At 44.3% G+C, this 26,833-nt stretch overlaps 1 pseudogene; it reads left to right on the forward strand.

Moving 5' to 3' along the window:
• The first annotated feature begins 5,501 nt into the window (after positions 1-5,501).
• LOC136653336 (vomeronasal type-2 receptor 26-like) lies at positions 5,502-12,943 on the forward strand (annotated as a pseudogene).
• The last annotated feature ends 13,890 nt before the right edge of the window (positions 12,944-26,833 follow it).

Consider the following 26,833-nt stretch of genomic DNA (forward strand, 5'->3'; position numbering starts at 1 on the left):
TCAGCACACATACCCCTGCAGTGTTGGAAAATGCTCAAAACATACCCATCACCTCTCCCAAAAATCAGAGAATTCAAACAATTTGCACTGGCCATATGTAAAGTGAAAAGACATGCCCCCACAATGAATAAGAGAAGCCTCTGCTGACAGCCTGCATTGCGCAGCTGAAAAATGTTCAAATTTCAAGACAGACAGACCACCCCATGAAAAAAAAACAAGATTTCATGCCAGGAAAAACTGGCTAGGCTGTCCGATAGCCCTGAATAAAAGCAGCAAAATTTAAATCTAACAGGTTCACACAGTCACACAGCCCCTGCAGTGTTGGAAAATGGTACAATCATACAAAAATGCTCAAATTTCAAGACAGACAGGTGATAAGGAACATTCCCCACCCCACCAATAAACACACATACACTCATGCATCCAGAGAGATAGCTGAAAGTTTTTCTCTGACCAAGAAATGCCCCAGAGCACATGCAGAGTGGAAAATACAAGCCCTGAATAAAGAAAACAATTTTTTTTTTTGAATCTGATACACACATACAACCATACAGACAGAATTCAAGGGCAGAGAGAGAGAGAGAGAGAGAGAGTGAGAGAGAGAGAGAGAGAGAGAGAGAGAGAGAGAGAGAGGATAAAACTCACCAAAAATTCTGCAGCCTTCTTTCTTTCTTTTTTGGAAGATGTTCTGGCACAAAAAAGGTGTCCCCTTTTTATAGGAAAAATCTCTGTACCCCTCACATCTGGGCATACCAGTTAGTCTTTGTTCCCAGGCCTATGCAAAAACAAAAATAATGGTAAGATACTGTGTTTTTCAATCCATAAAACTTAAATGAAGTCACGGATGTTGGATGTTGATACATGTGAAAAAAAACAGAATGTATCAGATCAGTTTCTGACCCACAGGTCATGCACTGATAAACTACCAAAATAGTTGGATGTATATTCACGTGGGTAAACATGTCCTGATTCAGGGCAAATTCTCTTCCCATGTCAAAGAATGATAAATTTCCAAACTAATGGGGTGCATATGCACGTGAAAAAATAGAAAGTTTCAGATCATTTTCTGACCCCAGGTCATGACCTAATAAACTACCAATCTAGCAGTATGTTTATGCACGTGAAAAAATGGAATGTATCAGATCAGTTTATGACCCCAGGATATGACCTGAAAACTACCTATCTAACAGTATGTTTATGCACGTGAAAAAATAGACCCAAAATCTGCTTCCCATGCTCATGGAATGATAAAATAGCATATATTTTTTCCCCATCTGGAACAGACTGTGTGATCAGTTTACAAATGGGGGTAAAGATATCATGTATCCTTAAATGAGCAACTTCTTCTTCTGTTTTATTCTCATATGAGCCCTTTATTCCCCCCCCCCAAAAGCCATGTCTTCTAAATTCATATGAAATAATCCTTAATAAGTCCCCAGAAAGCAACAAACAGACAAGACCTTGTAAAGAATATGATTTTTATTTCCAGACAATCAAATGCATCTCTTCTTCTCTATACTTCTATGTAAGCATCAACCAGTATGTTCATTTTTCCCTAGCATGCATTTAAGTCCTATATTTATTTAATTTCCATACATCACATAGATTCAATAATAAGCAACCCCCCTTCCTTCCTTCCTAACATCCCCATGTCTTCTTCTCTCTATATATATATTTATACTTCTATATTTCTTTTTGTTAGCATCAGACATTATGATCATTTTTCCCTAGCATGCAAGACCTGTATTTTATTTCATACATTCACATATTAATAATCCACCCCCCACACCCCCTCATCTCAGATAGGACCACCACGATTTTGCTCTGACTACTTTTTCAACAGAAAACAAAAAAAAACATATTGGTCTTCATATTGGATTATTTTCTCAATTGCAATGCGAGGTTCAGAACCAGATTATATTTGCTGAAGCAAGTGCATAAGGTATTCTGGGAAATCCTGCTTAATTTCCAGAAACCCCAGTGAAAACGCTATAGACACAATGGCATGGATAATGCAAGAAATATCTATTTTTTTTCATAACTCTGCACATTTTCCCTCGAATGGACTCAGGAGTCCATTCCAAACAATCATGAGCGTCCTGGGCTGGGTCCTTTTTTCTGCACCCATCACATGATTTTTCTAGATACTTGGTCACACAATACTTCACAATGGCGTACAGGGTTGCTCTCAGCACACTTTTTGTGATTCTTTGTCTTGTCGGTGATGTCAGATTGTTATGTCTGTCCAGCGGGAGAACCCCCAGAATGTTACATAAAGTTTTGTAAGCGGCTTGCTTCTCATCCACTGGAATAGCCTACAGAAAAAACACAAATAAGTATTTTTTTTTTTTTTACCAATTTTAGATTTTACAAATCAGTCAACACACACACACACACACACACACACACACAAGCTCGTGCGCACACAAGCGCGAACACGCATGCACTCACATGCACAGATTTACCTTTGGCGCTGGCTCATTCTCTGCATCAGTTTCATGAGGTACGGGCGCATCTTCCATTGCAAACTGGTAAACCAGGTTCAGAGATGGAAACAGTAACACCTCTGAGGTTTCATCATCATCATCATCATCATCATCATCATCACGTTTGCATTTCTGCTTCTTCATAGGTGCTCGCGGTAGGGTTTGAGAATCAGTCGGTCTGACCGGGGTCTCCTGGTCTTCAGGGCTCTCCATCTTGAACAGCTGCTGAGCATGGTTTTCACAAGCGGGGGGCTTCTGGGGAGTATCCATCCTGGCAGGCGAAGTGGGTGGGGTCTACCCCCAGAAGGCTGCATGGTCTCCATCTTGGTCAAATACCTAGCAGGGGTTTCAGACTCAGGGGCATCTGGGGGGTCTCCACCCCGGCAGGCAAAGAGGGTGAGTTTTTCAGAGGCGATGCCATGGCTGCAGCAGGCTGAACGGCTTTCTCACTTCCCCGAAGGCCAGGGTCTTAAATACAGGAGGCATGCCCAGGACTGTTCCCATTCCCCCTTTTCCCCATTGGGTACCTTTTGTGGTCCAAAAGCTACGAAACCTATGCCTATTGGTCAGCGAGGATGGGGCGAGTTGTATGAGGGGTCACTTGAACTCCTTTCCTACACTTCATTGGCGGGCTCCTTTTCCCGCTGAATCAAATGTCAGGGTGCCAAAAAACCCATTCCTAGTGGTTGGGGGGATGGGGGAGAGTTGTTTGAGGGGTCACTTAAACCCCTTTCCTTTGCTTCATTGGCGGACTAATTTTCCCGTGAAACCAAATGTCGGGGCGCCACAAAACCCCTCCCTAGTAGTCGACGGTCTTGGGGGGAGTTGTTTGAGTGGTCACTTGAACTCCCTAAGGGGGAGGGAGTTCTGGTAAAGAGGGGCGGAACTTCCGCTGTCAAGATAGATTTGACATGAAGGATGTACCATATACTACTGCTACTGAAAAAACTCCACAGTCAGGGAAATAGAGAACAGGTCCTCTCATGGATTGAGAACTGGTTGGAGTTCTGAACTGGCAAACATGTTTCCTTCAGCAAGGCCTCGGAGAAAAGATAAAGAGGGACAGGTGGAACTGCTCCTTCTGTAATTATCAAAATGACAGTGATTACTTCAGCTCCTTCTTAAACCCCATGGAGGGTCAATGATCACTAGTCAACTATAGGCCAACAGAAAATAGAAATATCCCTCCAACAATGCAGATTTGTGGCTAGGCCCAAAAGATAGGCAAGATTTCATCCTTCTGATCTCCACATCAGAATATGAGGGAATGACCATCAAAGCAGGCACTGACTGGTGTACTCTTGGAGTCTCTAGGAAGACTTGGAAGTAAAGATATCTCTGCCTTCAGGAAACCTTTGCATCCAGGATGGTGGCATTAATGGTCTTGTTGCTCTTGTTGCTGCTGCCCCATGTGAGCGGCAAAACTAATGTGGTGAACTGCAATACTGAAGATCCTCTCTTAGCTATTCGCAGCTACTTGCAACCTGGTGAGCTGGTCATTGGTGGCATCACCTCTCACATCTTCATGGCTACTGCGCGAGGAAACTTCCATGAACATCCCCGTCAGTCAGTCATTGATGAATCGCTGTGAGAACAATGAATTTTTCTGTTCTTCTCTCTGTGTGTCTGTGTGTGTGCGTGTGTGTGTATATGTAAAATTGTCAAGTAAGTGAGTTCTACAAAAGGTAATTAGCCTTACTAGGATTTTATACAGTCAACCCAAACGCAGCCAGAAAGCTAGGTCTACAAGACTAGAAGAGGCAGAATGGGAGCACAGGTCTACCCAGCAGGTAGATATGGGCTCCTAGTCTGGGCAGGAGCCCAGGTCTACTCATCCAGCAAACCTCAGCAAACAGAGGACAGAAATTCATCTGGTCTACCCAACCAGTAGAGCTAGACTCAAAGTTCAGATGGGAGCCCAGGTCTACCTACCTGGTTGATAGTGCTCAAGGTCCGGTCTGGTCCCATTCCCCCCGCCCACCCCGAAAAAGAAACAAATAAACACTGGATCTGACCCTGATTCATGGTTTTGTGTCTGATCAAAAAAGAGACAAACTTAAGTAAGATGAATTGATTTATTGAAGCAGATGTCTTGGTGAAGAGGAACTCAATGGCAATGATTTTGTTAAGTGCAAAATTGACATGTGATACAGGATGTGATTCTCATTGTAGTGTAGTAACAAAGAACTACCAGCATATCCTGGCTTTGGTATTTGCTATAAATGAGATCAATGCAAACCAACAGATCTTGAAAAATGTCACCTTGGGCTTCTGGATCTATGACAATTACAACATTTCTTGGTGGACCTATCAGGCTACAATGGAACTTCTCTCTACACAGGACAGGTTTATCCCCAACTACAGGTGTAGCATCCAGAACAATTCCATAGCAGTCATTGGGACTCTATACCCTGAAACGTCCCTCTATGTGGCAAGCATCCTGTCCATCTACAAAATTTCACAGGTAGGATGTCTGAGTGGAACATGGCAATGCAATGATATGTTCAAGTCTAAAATTACTCCAGGTGTGACTTTGTGATTTGGTAACAGAAAAGGACATGTTGAGTATAAACTAGGATGTCACATATTTGTTGAATCTTCCTTGTTCTTAAATATTTACTAACGACACCAATTGGAAGTGTGGTAACCATGATAATTTAGGAACTGTTTCTTAAACCATTACAAATCATTTAGATAAGTTTTATTTTTCACTCTCCTCCCCACTCATCCACTTCCTTTTCTTGTAGTTTACATATGGCTCAACTCAGATGAGAGATAACTCTGAACCCCTTTCCTACTACCAGATGGTTTCAAGTGAAGCCTACCTACATCAAGGAATTCTTCAACCTACTGGACCAGATGACAAGAATATATCATCTTTCAATGAGCAGCATGGCTAATGCAGTGCTTGTGTATGAAGAACTTATATTACAGTTCCGATTGTTGCTGCATTTACCAGAACTAGAATTCGTGGTCGCAGAGCCCAAAGGTAAGGTCTGGATTATGACAGTCCAAATGGAGCTGATAGCACTGCACTTCCAAAGGAGTTGCGACATACAAGCCCTTCGTGGTGCTCTTTCTTTTGCTGTTCACTCAAATGAAGTGTTTGAATTCCAAAATTTCCTTCAAACTAGAAACCATTTCTCCACCACAGAAGATGAATTTTTGAGGGATTTCTGGGCACAGGCTTTTGACTGCATGTTTCAAAATCCATTTGGTGGTGAGGAAGCTGAGACACTATGCACCGGGAAAGAGAAACTGGAGAGCCTTCCTGGGGCTTTCTTTGACATGAGCATGACTGGTCACAGCTACAACATCTACAATGCTGTCTATGCCGTGGCCCATGCCTTACATGAATTGCAATCAAGCAAACTTCAGCACCGGGCAATGGCACTGAGGGCAAAAATAAAACTTCAGGATCAACAGCCATGGCAGGTATGGTTTCATGTGAATACAGCAGAGATACATGTGGATACAGCAGAGAACAATACCTGTGGATAGAACAGCATGTCTTTGGGCGCAATCCAGAGGCACTCTGGGGCCAACCTAAGTTCATTGCACCAGCCCAACATCATCACAAAAGTGCCATGAAGCACTTTCAGGCTGACATGAGGGGAGCTAGGCTGGCTCACAGATGTGTGCTGGCCTCCCCGCACTGACCTGGGCCCCCGGGGATGCTGAGTTTGCATCAGCCAAGCTCTGACAGTGCAGGGGTTGGGAGGGGTTTGTGGAGGGTGGGTGTGGTGGGGAGGCGTTTCAGAATGGCGGAAGGGTGGGCGGCGGGCATTCCAGGGCACACTTATGCCCGATCCTAGTCCTTTTCAAAGGGGCCCAAGGCAGTCCCAGGCTGCTTGGATTTGCACCACCTCTTTAGGTGGTGCAGATCCAAGTAGCTCCACTGGACTGCTGTGGCTCTCCCTGGGGTAAGGCGGAAAGCCTTCCCTTGCCTCGAGTTGACCCATGAGCAGCCTGAAACTTGCACCGTGCATACAGTGCAGGCCCACTGGTCTGCATTTTCAGAAATTGTTTCTTGAGAAGGTTTTCACAAACTCGCCTTCATTCTTCTCACAAGTTCAAAATACTATATATTGATCTTTCACGTATGTTTTCATTTCTTTAAAGTAATTATATAGTCTGCAACCTAGAAAAATTGAGGATTATTACTGTATACCCTATATCTCTTGGGGTATACTATAAGTGCATTACAAGCATCCACCCCACCTCGTATCCACAAATCTGTAGATTCCATTATCTGCAGCTCTCCATGGGGCCCCCATGCGCATTACTTTCCATTTTATATAAGCAAGCAGACTTCCTGTTTCCTGTTAACCTCCTGTGTCCCCCTAGCATGCAGACCCTGCCTGTCTGTCACATTCTAGCATCTGTAAGAGCAAGAAACAGCTCTGGTTGCGTTCAGAGGACAGCAGGTGGGGAGAACTGTGGATATGATTATCTGCAGATTTTAGTATCTACAGGGGGTCTAGAAATGGATCCCCGCCGCTCCCAAGGCACCACCTATACTTCATTTCAAACCCAAAGAGTTATCAATGGAGATCATTTCAAGGAGCCCATTCTTATCCATTAGTTCCACATTTTGGGATCGTAAGGACAGGGCCTTTTCATTTGAGGCCCAAGGTTGTGAAATTCCTTGTTCTTGGTGACTTCTTTGCGACCCACATTGTTGCTGTTTTGGCATCTGGTAAATATATTTTTGTCTCACAAGATATTAAACTTTCAGAATCCCCTCACCCATGTATCCCTCCCCCCCCAAAAAAAAAATACATGTGGCAATGCAAATTGGTAACAAATAGGTCAAGTTTATTGGAACAGATAATAAATGAAGCAGGTCCTGCATAAGACACTCCAGGCCCCTGTTGGGAACATTACACAGTGCCGAGATCCCCTTGGACAAAACCACCTTGGCTCCAAACCTGGGATCGTGGCTTTCTCACTGCCAAACTCTGGAAAGGGGGATAAGGGAGCGGAATTGCCCCAGCTTCCCCAAGCCTGATAGGGGAAGGCATTTTCATTGAAACTGAGGAATTTCAGGCTTGAAGCCCACCTGCATCCCCAGACTTGAAAGCCTGAAGCCCACCTCCATCCCCAAGCTTGAAAGCCACTTGAGATCAGTTCCTTCAGACTCTTGCTTGTCAAAGACAGACACTAGAATCCTTCTTCTATTCTCTATCCTGCACTGCATATGTCATCCTTGACCTAAATGGCTAACACCCCAATGAGGACAGTCTAGGGTAGAGGGGAGACTCCATTCCATGGTCATGCAAAGGGGAAACAAAAAATTCCTACCAGGTCTCAAACTGTAACTGTAACCAGCTAATCGTTGACTCTATCAACCTGTGGATGGGTTAGGTCCTGGCGCGCCCTAGGACAATACTACATGCAAGACAGTGTGGCAAAATAAAATGGTGGTTTCCAAGGTCTTCTGATGTCAAGACAAAGCAACAACAACAAGGCTTCTCCCTCTTTGAAAGTAAGGAGGGGGCGAGAAGATGAAAGGGAGAAGTGGAAAGTACCAGGGAAATTTCTGCCTTTGAAGGCTCTCTGTTTGAATTGCAACTGAAATAGATAAAGATGCCAGGCAACGAGCAGATAGGCCTCATTTTGGCAGAAGAATACACGTCTTCGCAAGGACAGTCTGCCTGTGTCCACTTATAGTTTTAAAATGGTTATTCTTTCATGCTTTTTAGGGCAAATGACATATCCCTTAATACCAATGTACTCAAGGTAACTGGTCACAATAGTTATATAGAATTAAGCTATAGAAGTTTTAGTTTAGTAAAGCATCTGAAAACCCCTGTTAATAAAAGGAACCAGAGGCTATGTTAAGCAACAATTGTAAAAGATAAAAGCACCGTATCAGGGCGTGCTAACGAGATGGGCACACCAAGCAACAGGTCTGAAGTTCTGCCAAAGATGAGGTCTTCACACCTGTGTTTGTACCCTCTTTTAATGATGTTACCCATCAAACAATCTGTATAATTGGAAGGTTCAGCACTGGGTCAACACTGGGTCAATACTTGTGAACTTTAGTTGCAAAGCGGTATATAAATACTGTTTATAATAATAATAATAATAATAATAATAATAATAATAATAATAATAATAATAATAATAATAATAATGGATAAAATGATACTATAACACCCCCCTGCTGGCTTTTGAAAACTTTGTAATTCAATATGTTTAATTGTTTCATTTCACCTTTTTTGGAAACCTGTAACTTGAAACTCACCTATGAGGTGTCTCTAAGGTTATCTACAGCCTATTAAGAGTTTGCCACTTCTATGACTTAGATTTTCAGCAAATAAGAAGTCTAGATTTCAGACAAAGAGCCGATAATTGTATAAAAAGTGTCCCACGCCTCTGAAAAGGGCCTTCTGGATTTGAGCTGAGTCTCCCAGAGGCCACAGACATGTCTTGCTGAAATAATAAACAGCCTTCATAGCCTTCCACCTCTCAGTGTCTTGCTTATTTGGTCTCAGCGGCACTGGACAGACCCACCCCTCTCTATCAACTGGCGCTGCCCTTCAGGGCAGGGTACGACAATATCAGTCTGAGTTGAGGGAGGGGTTCAGGACAAAAAACGCTTTGCTTATTTATTTAATGTTATTTATTGTGTTGCTGCTGAAAGGACATCTATGGAGAAGTAAATCTTGTTCAACTTGTTGTTGGTAAGCCACCATCCAAAGGCCCACTTAGTCAAACATCAATCAACTAATGTGATGTAAATTCCTCAAATGCATTTTCTACATACTGCTACTCTATGTTTTCCATTTATAAATAGGCATTGCCCCTTTCTGTGTGTACTGCCAGCTGCCACCCTGGTTATTTCAGAAGACAACAAGAAGGGAAGCCATTTTGTTGTTACGATTGCATCCCATGTTCAGAAGGGAAGATTTCTAAGCAGAAAGGTAAGAGATGTCATGTTGCAGCTCCATTTCCTAGCCTCAGGGAAGATGTCTGAGAGATCAGTTTCCACGTCAGACTGAGGGCTACAGCATATGGTATAGTTGGAGAGGCCTCTGGCCCAGTTGACCAAACACAACTGGAATTGTGTTTGTGGGGTGGGGGAATGGGGACCCATTTAAGTGTGTGCTTTATTTCTTGGGCTGTGTTGGTGCTTGGAGAAGTCCTGGACATTTGAGCCCATTTATTCATTCATCTAAGTTCAATCTCTAATTTATTTTTTTTCAATTTTATATTTAATTTTTGTTCTAGCCCTCGACACTGCCAGATATTTGATACGGCCCTTCCGCCGAAAAGTTTAGAGACACCTGTAATAGAACATTGAAAATCTTTTTCTCCAGCATTTGCTCTAATGACCTTGAGATGCTGATTGAAAAGTTATCTGTCTACTTGAACATTCAGTGATATTTAAGGCTGAGCATTTAAGGTGCAATCCTACTTGGCACTGGAACAGGCAAGCCAAGAGGCTTGTGCTGTATCCAGCACAGGATAGGGGCCAGAATCGGCTCAGCCAGAGGCAAGGGGAAACTTTTCCCCTTACCCCTGGGAAAGGAACACTGGTTGCTATGGGTCTCCTCGGACCTGCGCCACCTCCAGAGGTGGCACAAGTTCAAGGAGAGCGGAGCGGCTTAAAGCCACTCCAACCTCCCCAGGAACAGGAATTCGGATCCAGCATAACCGCCACCTCCTGCTCCCCACCCGCTCACCCCTGCGGCTGCACATTGCCCACCCTCCTTGACCCTGGAATGTCTCCCTCTCACCTCCTTCCCGCGCACCCCAGAGCCATGCATCAGCCCAGCTGGGCCAATTCAAGGCTCGCCACTCAAGCTGCCACGAAGCCGAATTCATCCTCTGTGTGCCAGAGCACCTCCAGCTTGCTTGTGAGGAAGTGCAAATGTGCTTTATGGTATATTTGTGATCCTCCTTGGCTGGGGCAAGCGACTTGTGCTGGCCCAAGTTCTTCTCTCTATTGCGCCCTTAGTTAGTGTCTAACTTTTTTTAAAATAGTATTGTAAAGGTTAGTTTGGTGATTGTTTAATTTTTTTATTTTTATGATATCTACATTTTAAAATCATAAACTGCCTTAAGAACATTTATTGAATGACAGAATATACTTGATTTTAAATAAAGACATAATATCAGGAGCTTTCCGGATTGTGACCATGGGCACAAACACTAGAAATTTCTTTGAAGTTATCTGGACACAAGCAATGTGAGGTTAAATAAATATTGAAATGCCACTTTTGATATTAATGATAACCAATACATAGGGGTGTGTGTTATTAGGTGATTTTTTTTCCCCAGAATTCCCTGATTAAAATAGCAAATTGTGGTTGTCAGGGGTTTGAGCCATTGTCCGACCCCTGCCTTACCTGGCTGCAGGCCAGGGGCAGAACTGCCTGGCCATAGAGCCACCACCACCTTTCCAGCTGACCAGGTAAGACGTAGGGCAGCTGCGTGGGAGAGACCGTCACCCCAGGGCTCACCTGACCTGAGCAGTTAGCAGGGCCAAGTCACCATTAACCACCAAAGAGGAGGGAAGCAGGCCAGGGTCAGGGCCCCTTTAAGCCTAGAGAGGGAGGAAGGGGAGGAGCCAAGGGTGTGGCTGGGGAGGATAAAAGCAGGGAGGCCTGTGATGACAAGCAGTTCTGGAGAGGGAAGGCAGGAGCCTGGTGCTGGAGCCCCTGCCTGAAGACCAAGGGCCTTAGGTCCTGCCTCCAGGGAGGAGGACAAGGGTGTTGTGAACCCCCATCCCCCTGGCTTGGTCTGAGGCTCCCCCTGCAAGGAACCCCAGGGAGGTGGACACCCCACCCAGGTGTCCCATGAAACCATCCAGCTGACACTCGGCACCCCGCCAGATGACGCCCTGAGACCCCCCTTTTCGGGGCACCCCTCACAGTGGTATTATGTGTTTTTCTTCCAATGGTGCATTTTGAAAAATTATAATTATAAATTAAAATTGCTTTAAAAATGTACAAGGTTGGTATCACCTACAAGGTTGGTAGGTGATACTGTGTCAGCAGATGCCATAGCATTATAGTCATGCCCCCATATCCTCAGAAGTTCCATTCCAGAAATCCCCCTTCTGGATATCTGAATCCATGGATATGGGGAGTCACCATATGGGGAGCTATGCTCCCCTCGCCTCTGAAGGATCTTCTGAGCCCTGCAGAGGCCGTGAGTGTTCACCTGTGAACTCTGCGGTCCTCAGATTGACTGCTAAATTGAAAAAATAAAGATAATTCTTTTTTTTTTTTTTTGTATCCACGGATACAGGGGACCCCTGTATTTCGAACTGGAAAAGCAATATATTATAATTTCTGCAAAATATCTTAAACATCAGAATGCTGTGTTTTATGTTTTTATTCAGATATTTTAACACCAATAAGGTGGTGTTTTGTGTTTTATTCCTTCTTCACAAAAGCACACAACAACAACAAAAAGAAACCCCTACCAGTATGTTATCAAGCCCCCTCCTCTCTGTCATCCGTCACGATCATAAATCTCTCATATTATTGGATAATAGACCATTGCTTGAGCAAATTGAGACAAAATCTTTTCACTTTTCAGATTCGGATGACTGTTTTAAGTGCCCACAAGGTCACTATCCAAACAAGAACCGGGATTTATGCATTGCCAAGGATATACACTTCCTGTCTTACGGAGAACCTTTGGGAATCGGTTTAGCTATTTTATCTGTTTCCTTTTCCGCATCCACAGCTTTGGTACTTGGAACGTTTGTGAAGCACCACAGCACCCCTATTGTGAAAGCCAACAACCGGAACCTCACCTACATTCTGCTAAACTCCCTCCTACTCTGTTTCCTTACTGCGTTGCTATTCATTGGCCAGCCTCAGAAGGCGATATGTCTCCTCTGACAAACTGCTTTTTGCATCATCTTCTCGGTGGCTGTTTCTTGTGTGCTAGCAAAAACCTTCACTGTTGTTTTGGCATTCATGGCTACCAAACCAGGAAGCAGGATGCGGAAATGGGTGGGGGCAAGGATGTCCTATTCTGTGGTCCTTTATTGCTCCCTTATCCAAGTTGTCATTTGTGTTCTGTGGCTGGCAACTTCTCCTCCATTCTCAGACACTGACATGTACTCAATGAGTGCGGCAATCATACTAGAATGTAGTGAGGGGTCTGTGAACATGTTTTACTGTGTCCTGGGCTACATGGGCTTCCTAGCGGTGATCGGTTTCATGGTGGCTTTCCTTGCTAGAAAGTTGCCAGACAGTTTCAATGAAGCCAAGTTCATCACATTCAGCATGTTGGTCTTTTGCAGTGTTTGGTTATCCTTTGTACCAACCTACACGAGCACCAAGGGAAAATTCACAGTAGCTGTGGAGATCTTCTCCATTTTAGCCTCCAGTGCTGGCTTGTTGGGTTGTATCTTCTTCCCCAAATGTTATATTATTGCACTGAAGCCTGAGCTGAACAACAGGGAACAGTTAATTAGGAGAAAATATTAAATATATAATACGATGCGCCTAGAACTATGTCAGTATATTAGTAGTTTCTCTAAGTATACGCAAATATTTTTCTCCTCTTTTTCTGCTTGCAGATGTAGCCTGAACATTTTGACTGAATCTTGTTTTAGTATTTTCTAAATAATAATTTAAAAAATGTTTAAATTTTTTGTATCTGACATACATTTGTATGTATGGACATTTGTATCTGTCCGGGATGACCTAGTTGGGGGTAATCAAGCAAAAGCCATTTAAACGACCCAAATTACTTGCACTTTCAAGGAATGAATCACAAGTCAACCCTACAATGAAGGGACAATCTCAACATTGCAATATATTTGGAAACACCTGTTTGAAACACTATGGTAGGAATTGCTGCCACACTTGCTCTGCTGATGTTTGTGTGTGACCTGAGAGCTGTCCCCAAACCTTGGGCCTCGGTTCTTTCCTTTCACCCATAGATGTTTTGATCTTCCAACTGCATTTTAGATTCACTGCAGCTAGGAATTTCATGAGCAACATACGTTTCTCTGGCCCAAATCTACAGAAAGTTACTCAAGCTTCACAGGGTGGCAGTGACTATGACGCCTGTAGAGTCTTGGCAGTTCTAACCTGATCCCTCATTGACTGCTGCAGAACTTGTGGCCATTCCAAAGTGTCAGCTCACCGGGGATGGGAACTTGGTCAATTAATTTGAGTCAGAGTTGCCAAACACGTGTTTGTGTGACTCGTGCCTGACCCGAGTCACACTTCTCTATGACTCAGGGCAATTGGAGTTTGGGGCCACTGACTTGGAAATGAGTCCTCACATGCACAGTCTCAAGTCTGTCTGTATCACGGTGTGCTTGCCTACTTTCTTTGTGGCTTCCACATTGCACGCAGCATCTCGTGCAGTGATCCAGAAGCTGGCATTGACTGGCGCAAACAGCAGGGTAGGTGAGTTCCAACCAGATGCAGGGACTGGGGAGAAGGTAAGGGAAGGAGGAAGCATTCAGGTTTTTATTTGGGGTAGCTGAATTGAGCACGAGGCAGGGGAAGATGAATGTAGGTCCAGTCGGCTCATGAGGGAGGGAGGCAGGAGCAGCCTCTTGTCCAAGGAATGGCTGATTCATTGGACAAAGGAAGGATTGCCTGATCTATTTTCTCTGGATGAGGGAGAGGGGAGAGGGTTGGTCAGCCATAGGAAGGGGAGAGGGTTGGTCAGCCAAGTGGCTTTCAGAAGCCCAGGGAGGAGGAGAAGGAGGCAGGGGGAGTGAGGGGAGACTGTTCCTACAGCGATTGAAAATGGGATGCCTGGCTTATTTCTCTGACATTCCCATGCTGGCTCTCCCACTGTGTGACACATGTATCAAAAAAGATGAGTGACTTGAGTCATAGCCAAAAATCCAGCAGGGCAGGGCAAAGGTGCATCACCACACCCACTGCCCCATCTACTGCATGGGTGGAGGTCCATCATGGGCTTGACGGACTGGCCTCCCACACTGGGTTACGCCAACCCTAGTGATGCCACTTATGGGGGAGGGCAGAAAGGGGTGGGGCAGGGCAAAATGGGGCAGGGAGGGGGGCATAACAGGAGTGGTGAACGTGGATCCAGCAGCAGTGTTGTGTGTTTGATCCTATTCCCCTTTCCTGCAGCCTTCCCCCTCTTCTCTCTCCACAGACATGTACTAGCAAAATCGCTAGGACATGTCCACGGAGACCCATTGTGGAGAGGGAGGCTTACCCTGGTGTAAGGGGATTTAAATCCCCTTTCACTGTTGAAGCCTCCTGATCCACTCTCCACTAGTTTTAGCACACCTGTTTTTGGTGTGGCTGCACCAGCACACGGGGGAGGGGGGATAGCATTGGGCTATTAGTTCAATTGGGTTCAGAGGTGACAAACGTATTTTGTTTAGCAATCCCACAGAGGAATCATATTCTGAACTCTTCCCCTGTAATTATCACACTGATTTTTTTTAGCTCTGCTCCTTCTTACAGCCCCCTGGAGGCTCAGTAATAAATGACAAAACAAGGAACCAAGAGAGTGACTCTTAGTACAAATCACCACCCTATTATCATTCAGTTACCGGGAGAAGGACTAGTTCACAACAGGGTTCATCACTCTGATAATTTAGGATTTGTACTCCAGGCTCCAGAGCCGCATATGAGTGGAGATCATGGCGACCCAAATTATGCTGGTATGATCTTGGAGACTGGAATGATAATGTGGAAACAAGAAAACCTGGGCCTTGAAGGCAAATCTGCATTTAGGATCATCATGTTGCTGGTTTTGCTGATGCTGCTTCCACTTACAGCTTACAAAATGGTTTTAGCACCTGCCGTCATGCGCGACCCACTCCCTATTCTTCACAAGTATTTTCAACCTGGTGCCTTCCTCATTGGTAGCATTACATCTCAGGTATTAATGCCCATTGAACAAAATACCTATAACGAACATCCCCGTAAGCAAACAGTGATCGGTGATATCATGTAAGGAGTCTCTTTCTTTCTTTCTTTCTTTCTTTCTTTCTTTCTTTCTTTCTTTCTTTCTTTCTTTCTTTCTTTCTTTCTTTCCTTTCTTTCTTTCCATAACGTGCACCTCTCCTAAGGCAAAGAGAGCACAATCCTATGGATGTTAGTATTCAGAAGTAAGCCCAGTGACTATATTTTTTTATTTTATTGTATTCTATATTGTTTAATTAATGTATGAATTCAATGAGACTTCCTCCCAGGTACGCATGTATAGGATTGTAGCCCTTGTCAAGTAGGCCAATTCTATATGCTGGAATTAGTTAGGACATTGCATGGAGTTCTTTAGCAGCCAGAGTGTATGAGAGAGCACGTTCACCTCTCTCTTATTTTCCTATTTTCAATCTGAAGAGGAACCCAGGATGCAACTGCTTTTAACTTCCCTGAGCTCAGAAACAGAATGTGACCAGCAATGTAGCTCTGCAAAAGTTGGGGTGAGAATATGTTTTTGAGTCCAAAGCAAACCAGTGTTAAGACCTATTGTCTGCAGAAAATAATTGATAGGTCTTCAAAACTGAAATGCATGAAAGCAAGCACCAGGATGCAGGTATCTTCTTGTGTGCTGCCTGAGGCATCTGGTGGGCCACTGTGAGATACAGGAAGCTAGATTAGTTGGGCCTTTGGCCGGATCCAGCAGAGTTCTGGAGTTACTGAAGTAATAATAATAATAATAATAATAATAATAATAATAATAATAATAATAATAATAATAATAATACAAGTATTTATATACCGCCTTTCTTGGTCGTCAGATTTCTCTTCAGACTTTAATTCAAGGCGGTTTACATAGGCAGGCTGATTCTAAATCCCTATAGGTATTTTTACTATTGAAGAAGGTTCTGTCTTTCAAGAACCACAACATTTTAGATGGATTTTTTGTGATCTGGTATCACATTCTGGCCTCCAGTTTCCTCCCATGCAGGCTGACGAGCAGCTCCTTCATATCTCACTTGAAGGGCGGCCAAAGAGCAGGTGGAATAACTCAGCATAACTCAGCTAGGCTTGTCAGCTGCTTCAAGGTCACGCCGTTCACAGTGCTGGTGGCCTCGAACTGGTGACCTTCGGATGTTATCTTCACGCAAACGGAGGCTCTACCCTCTAGACCAGACCTCCTGCCTATAGTAGCTGTGCTAGTGGGGCATATGCTGCATCTTGCAGTTGGGTGGTAGTCATGGAGGCCTCCTCAAGGTAAGGAAATGTTTATTCCCTTACCTTGATGCTGGAAAGTGGGTTAGGACTGCGCCCTGAGCAAGTTTTTTCTGGACCAGTGGTGACCTTATGGGTAGAAATGCTTGGAATGCCAAATCTCCTTCCTGAAAGCCTGCATGTGGGATTTGGCTCCCGCACTCCTGTCACTGTCCTGCCTTCCTCTGAATCCCATTCCTCTGCCTTCAGGTCCCCAGTCAGTCACCCTGAGGCAGAGAGGAGAGGCAGAGGCAGCAGACAGCATAGTGGTAGAAGGGACCACCAGCTTTTAAATGTTGGCCATCAAATGTTTCTGTGTTGAACCTACAGCCTCTGAATTTACCTACGTGGAAGCACCACACACACTCCTCAAGTGTCTTTGGTGGTCAATGCTGAAAATGATCCCAATCCTTTGTTTCATATTTGTGTAACAAACCGCTGGCTTAAGGTTAAACTATATGCTACATGAAATGCGTAATTTCACAGGTGTACTTGATGAGTTCTCTGCAGGAAGCACCATCAGAATTTGACTGCATTGTGCTGGGAGGAGTATTTAGCCCTTTCCTGCTCTGCAGTGATCCCAATGGAAGCTGAACTTCGAAAGTTGCTGTTGGCTCTAGAAGGGAGGCTTCCATTGGTGCAATTTTCTAACATTTTAGATGTTGTCCAAAGAGAGCTGGAACCCCAAACCAACTCAACTCCCCCAACCCACCCTCCTCACTACCATGTCTCTTTAGATGCATGAATGGGGTTCTCTGAAATGGATAAACAAGCATAGCATGCATTTGGGTATGCCCACGCTTTAAATATACCTTTCCTTGAGATTGTATAGCAAGGTTCATCTTTTGGCATGAGTTCTAAAGGCTGAACATTAACCAGTGGCAATAATTTTACTAAACGTAAAACGTCACTTATGATATGGGGCACAAACTCATCGTGTGCTGGATAAGAACTACCTACATGCCTTAGGTAGCAGTTCTATAAACACTTACCTGAAAGTAAGTCTAACTGAACTCCATGGGACTTACATCTGAGTAGACATACATAGGCTTGTGCTACTAATCCTGGTTTATGATGCAATAGATGTCAGTGGAGATCAAATTGACTCAGCTTTTCCACAGTAAGCAGGAGATGTAGCCATATCTCATTGCAGGGTAAAGACTAAGAATTATCAGCATCCCCTAGCCTTGGTGTTTGCTGTGAAAGAGATAAATGAAAATCACCAAATTTTACCCAATGTCACTTTGGGCTTCCACATCTATGAAAGTTACTCTAGAGCTACGTCAACCGATCATGGCATACTGGAACTTCTCTCCACACTGAACAGATTTATCCCCAACTACAAGTGTGGTGTCCAGAACAAACTAATAGCTGTCATTGGGGCCCATTACTCTGAAATCTCCCTCCATATGGCACCTCTGTTGAGCATCTTGAAAGTTCCACAGGTAAGATGTGCGAGAACCTCATAAGAATTTTATGAACTGCATCACATCTACTTTCTTTCACTTTCCAGTTATGACTTTGGGGTATAGAGACAGGAAGGTATGTTTGACATAAATTTGCAGACTTGTATATAAGGCATGGGGATTAGTAAACCAACAGCCCAAACCTAACTAGGATTAGGTCAGTTTATGGAAGGTTTGATTATGATGAATGGAGTTCCACTGTTGTTAAATGGCTGCCAATGGCAAGCACGGCCTCACTGTGCTAAATGCCCCTGCCGGAGCCAGGAAACTAGTGATGAAAGCAGAACATGGGCAGGGCATGACCCTCCCCTATTGGTCCAGGGTCCCGAGGGGAGTTCCTACAGGGGTCACATGGCACTCCAATTATGGGGGGCAGTGCAGAAAATGGTAAGAGGTTAGGCTCAGTGGGCAGACCTCCTTCCTTTCTTTGCTGTTGGAAGGGCCCACCTGCATATCCTGAGCCTCTTACCACCATTTACACTGTTGCTCTGTGGTCTCCAACCCAGAAGTAACTGGTGAAGATGTCATCTCATCACACGTCGCGTTTAATCACTACTTCTGGGTTCTTTATCATTGTAGGAATTTGGATTCAACACCACCTTCAGGACTCTGGAGGGCAGTGTATTGTCCAGCCACCCGGGACCATCCACCTGCTCTTTGCTCTGTGGTCTCCAACCCAGAAGTAACTGGTGAAGATGTCATCTCATCACATGTCGTGTTTAATTGCCACTTCTTTATAATTGTAGGAATTTGGATACAACACCACCTTCAGGACTCTGGAGGGCAGTGTACTGTCCAGCCACCTGGGACCATCTACCTGCTCTTTGTGACCCTTGTGGAGCTTAATACTAATTCTTTCCTCCCTTTTTCCGCACTTTCTCTCTCTCTTCCACACCATCAAAGCACGAGGATATGCTGCCTGAAGGCTCAGTTCCCACCATGGCAGATGACATCCCCCCAAACTTCCACACAAAGAGAACAGTTCTAGGAGAAGCATCTTGGTATGACCCTGTCTCACACTGGTGGTCTTGCCCAGCCCTTGCCCACATAAAACAAAGGCACAAATTTCAAGGCACTTAATTGGTGTCTTCAATGCCAGGCAGAGGATCTGAAAGCATTTGTCACTACTCCTTCAGTCTGCTCCAACTTGCGTCCCCTGCCCACCCTGTTCTCTGTGCAGTCTAAGATTAGCTTATTGCCTTTAAGAAGCTGGGTGGGAATTTTGTGCTGCCAACCTGACTGGGGGTGCCTGCACAGCCCAACTCCCTCCATGGCTGCTTTTGTGAATCCAACCTACAGGGCTTGCCAGTCGGTCTTGCTGAGCTGGCGAACGTCTGACAAGGGGTTCTGGTTTACCCACTGACCTTGCTTGCCTTGCACACTGACTGACCAACTTCTGAGTCCCATACTTGCGTGATACCTGCCTAAAGTGACCTAAAGGAAAGGAACATTAAGTAGCTGATTTGTGACATTAACCTAAATCTTCAAAACTTGGCCAGTCTGGGGTAGGCAAAAAAACTGCTAGCCAAAGGTTTCTCTCTCTCTCTCTCTCTCTCTCTCTCTCTCTCTCTCACACACACACACACACACACACACACACACACACACACACACTCAAATAGCCAGTAGTTTTCATGGGTTCTTGTTGTTGAGCTGTGCCGCGAACTCAGTCATCTGAAAGTACTGGGTCGTAAATCTGCATAAAAACTCCTGCCACCTTCAGACTCTGTCACAAGACGATTTCTCTCTGCAGTACAGGAAAAGGGTCGCTTGCAAGCCCCAAACAGTGAAACAAGGCTCTTCTTCCAGGGTGGCAGGAGCTACAGATAGGAGCACTGCCGTTGAGGGAATGGCAAGTATTCAGTAAGCAAGTCTGCAAGTATTCAGACATACTAGTTAAAATTGTTTTGTAACCACCACCATTCCACTTCCAAACCCCCCCCCCAAAAAAATCCCCCCCCCAAAAAAAACATCAATTCTGTTCCCCTGGACCATGGGAAAAAACTTTTTGTCCCCAGTGCCATATCATTCAGCTTAACGTGGTGTTGAGGGCTGGATGTGGCCCACGGGCCAGGGTTGGAGACCCCTGCCCTTGACAATTACATTTAAAATTGCCCTAGTCTTACTTTCTGGTAGGCAATATGTGCAGTGAATCATTCCATAAGTTGCTATCCCCCTAATGAGTTATAGAACATTTGCCTTCGATAACAACTAACTTGTTTTTTCTGAGGAAATCCACAGAGGAATTATAACAGTTGATTTTATCCCTCTTTCTCCACCTGTAATTATCACAATCAATGTGGTGAATTCCAGTCCTTGTTAGAGGCTCTGTTGATGCAAAGCCCAGTGACCCCTTGCAGAACAAAGAATGAAGAATGTTATGAGCGGTATAAATTCCCCCTGTAACATTCAGAATTGGGGGTAGGGACAGGGACAGACAGGTTCCCATCATTGTGACAGGTGACATTTTCAGAGTCCTACCACAGTCTTCAGAGTAGCGTATGAGTAGTGGGAATGTCTACTCAGATCAGGCTTGGTGTATTCCTGAAGACTCCAAGGATAATGTGAGAATGAGGACATCTGTGTCCTGAGATATTTGCAGTGAGGATGGTGGCAGCAGTGTGTCTGCTGCTGGTGTTGCTGCTGCCGCACATGACATGCTACGCTCATCAAGTGAAGTGCACCATCAGTGACCTCCTCCCCATTCACCACAAGTATTTTCAACCAGGTGACCTCATCCTTGGTGGCATGACTTCCCTGGTCTTCAAGCCTGATGTGCTGATGGACTTCAGTGGGCATCCCCATCAGTCACAGAAAAGTGACTCTGTGTAAGACTGTTTTTCCTCCTTAAGGTTTTTATGTTTAGCAGCCCAATTCTATCCCAGAGCACGCTACGGGCCACCTGGGAATAGGCAGCAATGGAGAAGTAAGTAAGAAACCTTTTTACTTTACTACTCTGCTATCGCCTTGTCCACAAAGGGTCTACTTGGATCTTCACCAGCGTTTTTGCTGGCATAGATCCAAATGGGTCAGCGGGGTGCCTCAAACCTGGGCTGAGGGAACAGGATATCAGCATTGTCGCTGCTGCCGATATCCGCTCCCAGCTCAACCTCAACATGCCCCCCAGTGGATCCCAATTCCTGCCCTCATCCTCCCCCAGAACGCCCCCTCTGCTGACTTATCTGCTCTGGTGGGGGTGCCAATAGTTCCCACAGCCAAGAGCCAATTGGCAACCTGGCCTGTGCCCCATCAGTGACTTCCCTGCCAGTGACCTGGGTCTTGCACTTCCAGAACACGGCTTCTGTCAGCACAAGGCCTGGATAAGACTGGGCTGTAGATTGTACAGTCGGGTGGGCCAGTTCTACAGAATGGGGTTAGTGATGGCAATGCAAGAAATGAACGATTGTCCCCACGTGGTTGTAATTGAGTGTATACTTAATAAGTACCGACCCAGAACTTAACACACACCCCTTCACGCCTCCCATGCACGTAAGCCTTCTCTTGTCCATTTTCAGTCTGTTCAAAGTGTCTTGTGTGTATTATTGTCATGTATTCTACAAACATATTTTATGGTAACAATTATTATCCCCATATTGCATCTGGGGTGCATCTGAGGTGCTGAGAGGAAGTGATGTGTAAGGCCTCCTAGTGACTTTATGCAGAGTCAAGATTCAAACTAGGCACGTCCTGATTTCCAGCTCACAGACAAAGCAGTACATCAGCTCTTGCTCCTTGGTGTCGTCGTCCCCCTTCCTTACTGTGTTTCTTTTAAAAAAAACTAGTAGGAACTTGTGGTCTACACATTCCTGACATCAAGGAAAGAAGTAAATTATCAGTTTGTTGGTGCAATCATACAGGATTCCATTGTGATCAAAAGAATTAATTCCTAAAATCTGTAATCTCCCAAAAATGTTGGATTGGATTTGGCTATGGAAACGACAGGGTTCAAACAGAAGGGCCTTTTCTACAATTAAGCAGGGGAAGGCATTCCTCAGTCCACACATTTTTCTTGTAGGGATATTCATGGAATGTACAGAAACATTTAGAAACATTCTTTGCACAGCCTTCTCTGTGATCCTACTTTTAACATCCCTGCTTTGACTTTGCCATTGCTTGTTTAGTTTTCTCCTTGACGGTTTCCCTGCTAGAACACGTTTTTAGTCGGACTCCCAGTCATTTTAACAAACTATAACTGATAATTTCAGCATCTCACTTCTATCCAAAGTTGCCACCCACCAGAAGGAGGTCCCATCCACACGCAGAAGGCTGCAACAGCTCTTTTAAATCACTCTGATTGTATCAAATTCTTCAGTTCACTGACACTCCTGAAATATTTGAACAAATGATGTCATGACTATTTTCTTCTGAAACATATTAGTGGGGTGATTTTACTAGACACAGAATTTCCCTGTGATATGACATACGATTCTCATTGTAGAGTAATTGCAAAGAACTACCAGCATGCCTTAGCCTTGGCATACACTGTGAAGGAGATAAATGAAAACCACCAGATCTTACCAAATGTCACCTTGGGGTTCTACATCATTGATAGATACCATGCAAAGTGGACCTATCATGCCACAATGGAGCTTCTCTCAACACAGAAGAAACTCATGCCAAACTACAGGTGTGGCATTCAGAAAATACTATTGTCAGTAATTGGTGGTCTTTACCCTCAGACTTCTCTCCACATGTCCAACATTTTGAGCATCTACAAAGTCCCACAGGTATGGCGTGTGGATGCAGCATGAGGAATTGATCCATCCTTTGAACTTTCTTTCTCTTTCCATATATGCCTTTAAGGAATGAAGACAGAGTCATATTGAGATAAACATGCAGACTTGCATGCAAGGAATATTAGTTAAATGGGTTAATATTTATTAAAGGATGAAGACCTTACAGGAATTTTGTATGAAAAAAACTCTCTACAAAATTGGTCCAGAAAGCTTACTTTAATAAAATATAGTCATTTGTACAGTTATTTACATCAGTATTCTGGGTATGCATCCTCTGGAGGTGTGTGTGTGTGTGTGTGTGTGTGTGTGTGTGTGTGTGTGTGTGTGTGCTTTTAATCATTCTGATTTTTATTTTTTTTAATTGTTCTCTTATTATGTGAACATATTTTGACAAAAATTGGTATGTTGATGATGGTGGTGGTGGTGTTGATGATGAGGATGATGATTAAAACCAGGTGTTCCTTGTCTTTCATCCCCAATTGCTCACCCATTATTTCTTTTTGTAGTTAACATATGGCTCTGCTCCGATCACAAATGACGAAATTACAGCCCTTTCCTTCTACCAGATGGTCCCAAATGAAACCTACCAGTTAATGGGGATTATTCAGCTACTTCTACATTTCCAGTGGACATGGATAGGAATCATCGCCAAAGACAATGAGAATGGAGAAAGGTTTGTACAGACATTACTCACTGAATTTCCACAGCACAGTATCTGTGTTGCCTTCTTAAACAGAATCAAAACAATTGATTTTGGGAGTTATGATGAGACCGTGGATTGTCTGTGGAATATACATCAAGTTTCCATGAAGAGTAATGCCAATACAATTGTTGTCTATGAAGATCATATAATATACTTAAGAGGCGTGCTCTATATAGCAGAAATAGAAATGGAGACTCTGAAGCCTAAAGGCAAAGTCTGGATTATGACAGTCCAAATGGAACTCACTGCATTGCCAGATCAAAGGACCTGGGATATAGGAGCCCTCCATGGGGCTCTGTCTTTCACCATTCACTCAAAACAAGTCTTCGGATTCCCAAAGTTTCTTCAGACGAGAAATCATTTCTTAATTGAAGAAGATGGTTTCATCGAGGACTTCTGGGCACAAGCATTTGATTGCACATTTCCAAATTCCTTTGTCAACACGGAAGCTGAGAAAAGCTGCACCGGGGAAGAGAAACTGGAGAGCCTTCCTGGGGCTTTTTTTGAAATGAGCATGACTGGCCACAGTTACAGTATCTACAATGCTGTCTATGCTGTGGCACATGCTTTGCACGCCATGCAGTCATGGGCTGAGGTGACTGGAGAGAGACGAAATCCTCAGGATCAACAGCCATGGAAGGTAAAATCCATGAGAACTTCCTTCTTCTCTCTGCCATCTAGCAATCCCACATGTCCATCATTCAAAGAGTATTCCATGCTTCTGTCTGTAAAAGATTACAGGCACAGCGCTCACCATTGATCATTTTCAGGGGTTTGTCTTGCTCTCTTCTTCTATCTCTTGCTACTAAGAGGTGTTCCCTTCAACACACTTTCCTGCTGTTCCCTTGAAGATGTTTTGCTCAGACATGTTTCAGCAGGTTTTTGTCTAGTTCAGATTTTGTACACTCTTCTGAGCACTCGTGAATAAAGGCCATGATCGTTTTAAAATATTTCTCTAGAGAGGGCTCTCTCTCTACACCTCGGTCTCCCAGCTTTTCTCTTCTGCGCCATCCTGCGACTTTTAGCCCTTCTTTTAAAGGGCCGGGGCGGACCTGTCAGCAGCGATCATGATGCTTTTCCTTTAACCGCTTTCCTTCTTTTCGTGTACATCAGCCCCAACCCCCTTTGCAGAATAGCTTTATTCAAAACAGCCTGAGAAACGTTCCCAACCACGTCTCGGGTAATATTGTGGGCAGCGAATTTTATGTATGGCTTAATAATCTCTAATCCCCTCCTCAAAAGGGGAACCGCCTTTTGAAAAAGACTTCGGCATAATCCTCCAACCCCTTCCCTGTACATAACAGGCGCTCCATGGAATCCTGGAAGACCTTGCCCCGCCTGCACCCTATAATAGTTGCTATAAAGGGCGGGATCCCCGTAACGTTTTAGAAGGACCATGATTTAAAATAACCTGTTTTTCCGGGAACGGAAGTGCAGCTTCACAACCACTTTGCCAAAACGAAATGACGTGTTTTTGTTCAGGTCTGTCTTTATCTCCACTGTGATGGTGTCAATATGGTCCCTGTTTACGACTACATAATGCGGTCTATCATAAGTGATTGTGACTTGTTCACCGTTCTCCCCGCGAATAGGAACACATCGCAATAGAGGCACATAAAAGTCCCCCACTACCTGGTGGTCTATAATATCTGTGTGAACGTACAGGGTGCTAAACCCCCCTGTAATATCCATGGTGAAGGTTGATTTTCTGGTGGCTAAGCCCGTGTCCAACCCTAAAATATGGGCCAGTTCCGCTTCTACTTTAATTTTGTAAAGCGGCAGAGCATTAAGATAGACCTTCCTATCCACAGAATCATAGGTCAGAGATGTATCAGGTGGTGGATTTAAATGGCTTGATATCACCTTGTTCATATTATCCAGTATGTCAGGTACTGATGCGTAATAACCCCTACGAAGAGTGAATAGCCATTCTGTCCTTCCAGCATCAATTTGAAACTTTCTATCATCTGTGACTGTGTCCCAGCTGTGAGGGTACTGTATCTCCGCTAATCCCACTTCCCACTCCCCTGGCAGATCCAGGGAGCATACCAGATGGATTGTGAAGGCACCACTGTTGTTTTGTTGAAATATTTTATTGCAGGCGTTGCTAGGAAGGGTGATGTAAAAATCATTTTCCACCATTTTTCTTTTCCCCCCTTCTGCTACTTAGCTTCACACAACTCAGAGTCTGCGACCCAACTATTGAATTTGTCAGGCCAACGTAACCATTTCACCAGGTGTTGCTTTTTCTTACCCCTCCCCCTTGTAGCTAGAACTTTTTCAACCCTATAAACCCTATCCTCTTCCGTCCTCACTCTCTGTAATTCTTCAGGATAGAAAGTCCCCACAATGCTCTCTCTCCCATAATCTTTTAAGCTGTACACAGGTCTTCTCCCCTTGCTGCTGACTTGGTCAACTATGAAAATCTCTGTGGTAAAGCTTTGTTCGTAACCTTTTTCAAATACCCCCCTCGGCTTAGAGATCCTCACATGATCTCCTTTTCTGAACACAGAAACCTCTTTTCTCCCTCTACCCCAGTCTCCGTACACTGTTTTCCAGACAGACATGGCATTGGAATGGTTCACATCCGCAGGCCGTACCCTGGTCGTTCTGTGCACTGTGAGGTTATAACTGCATATAAGTCACGGCCACACTTCCGTATATCTAAAAGTGTTGTTAGCTGTGAAAAATCTCCACATTTTTTGTTTTTAAGGTTTTATTAAAATGTTCCACAATAGCCACTTTGACCTCATTACCTGTAACAAAGTGATGGACGCAATGTTTTTTTAATAGTTCTCTCACAGTCCGGTTTAGAAATTCTTTACCAGAATCAGTCTGCAGTTTGCGTGGCATTCTCCCCTGTTTGAAAAATGTGCTGAAAAGCAGCAGCCACTTGTCTGCCTGTTTTGTCTTTCAAGCTTCTGGCCCATGAGTATTTAGAAAGTATATCCACCACCGTTAAAATGTACTTGTGCCCCTCGTTGTACTTAGAAAACTGCTGCATGTCCACTAAATCGGCATGCCATTGTGCATCCATTCCCGAAACAACCGTTTTGTTTCTCTTAAATCGCACTAGAGGCTGCTTATGCAGTGTGTAAGCATCTTGCTCTGCAAGCCACTCCCAAATATGTTTTTGAGTCAGAGTTTTACTATACTTTTTGGCCTCTTGAAAGAGGCTGTTTACCCCTCCAAAGCTCCCAACCGCCTCAGGTATATAATATATATATTTTTTTAAATTTCCTCATGCTTTTCCATGGCTCCAGTTAGCACAGAAACACGCACAATCACATAACGT

This window comes from Tiliqua scincoides, chromosome 5, assembly GCF_035046505.1.
Source record: "Tiliqua scincoides isolate rTilSci1 chromosome 5, rTilSci1.hap2, whole genome shotgun sequence".
Taxonomy (NCBI): Eukaryota; Metazoa; Chordata; class Lepidosauria; order Squamata; family Scincidae; genus Tiliqua; species Tiliqua scincoides.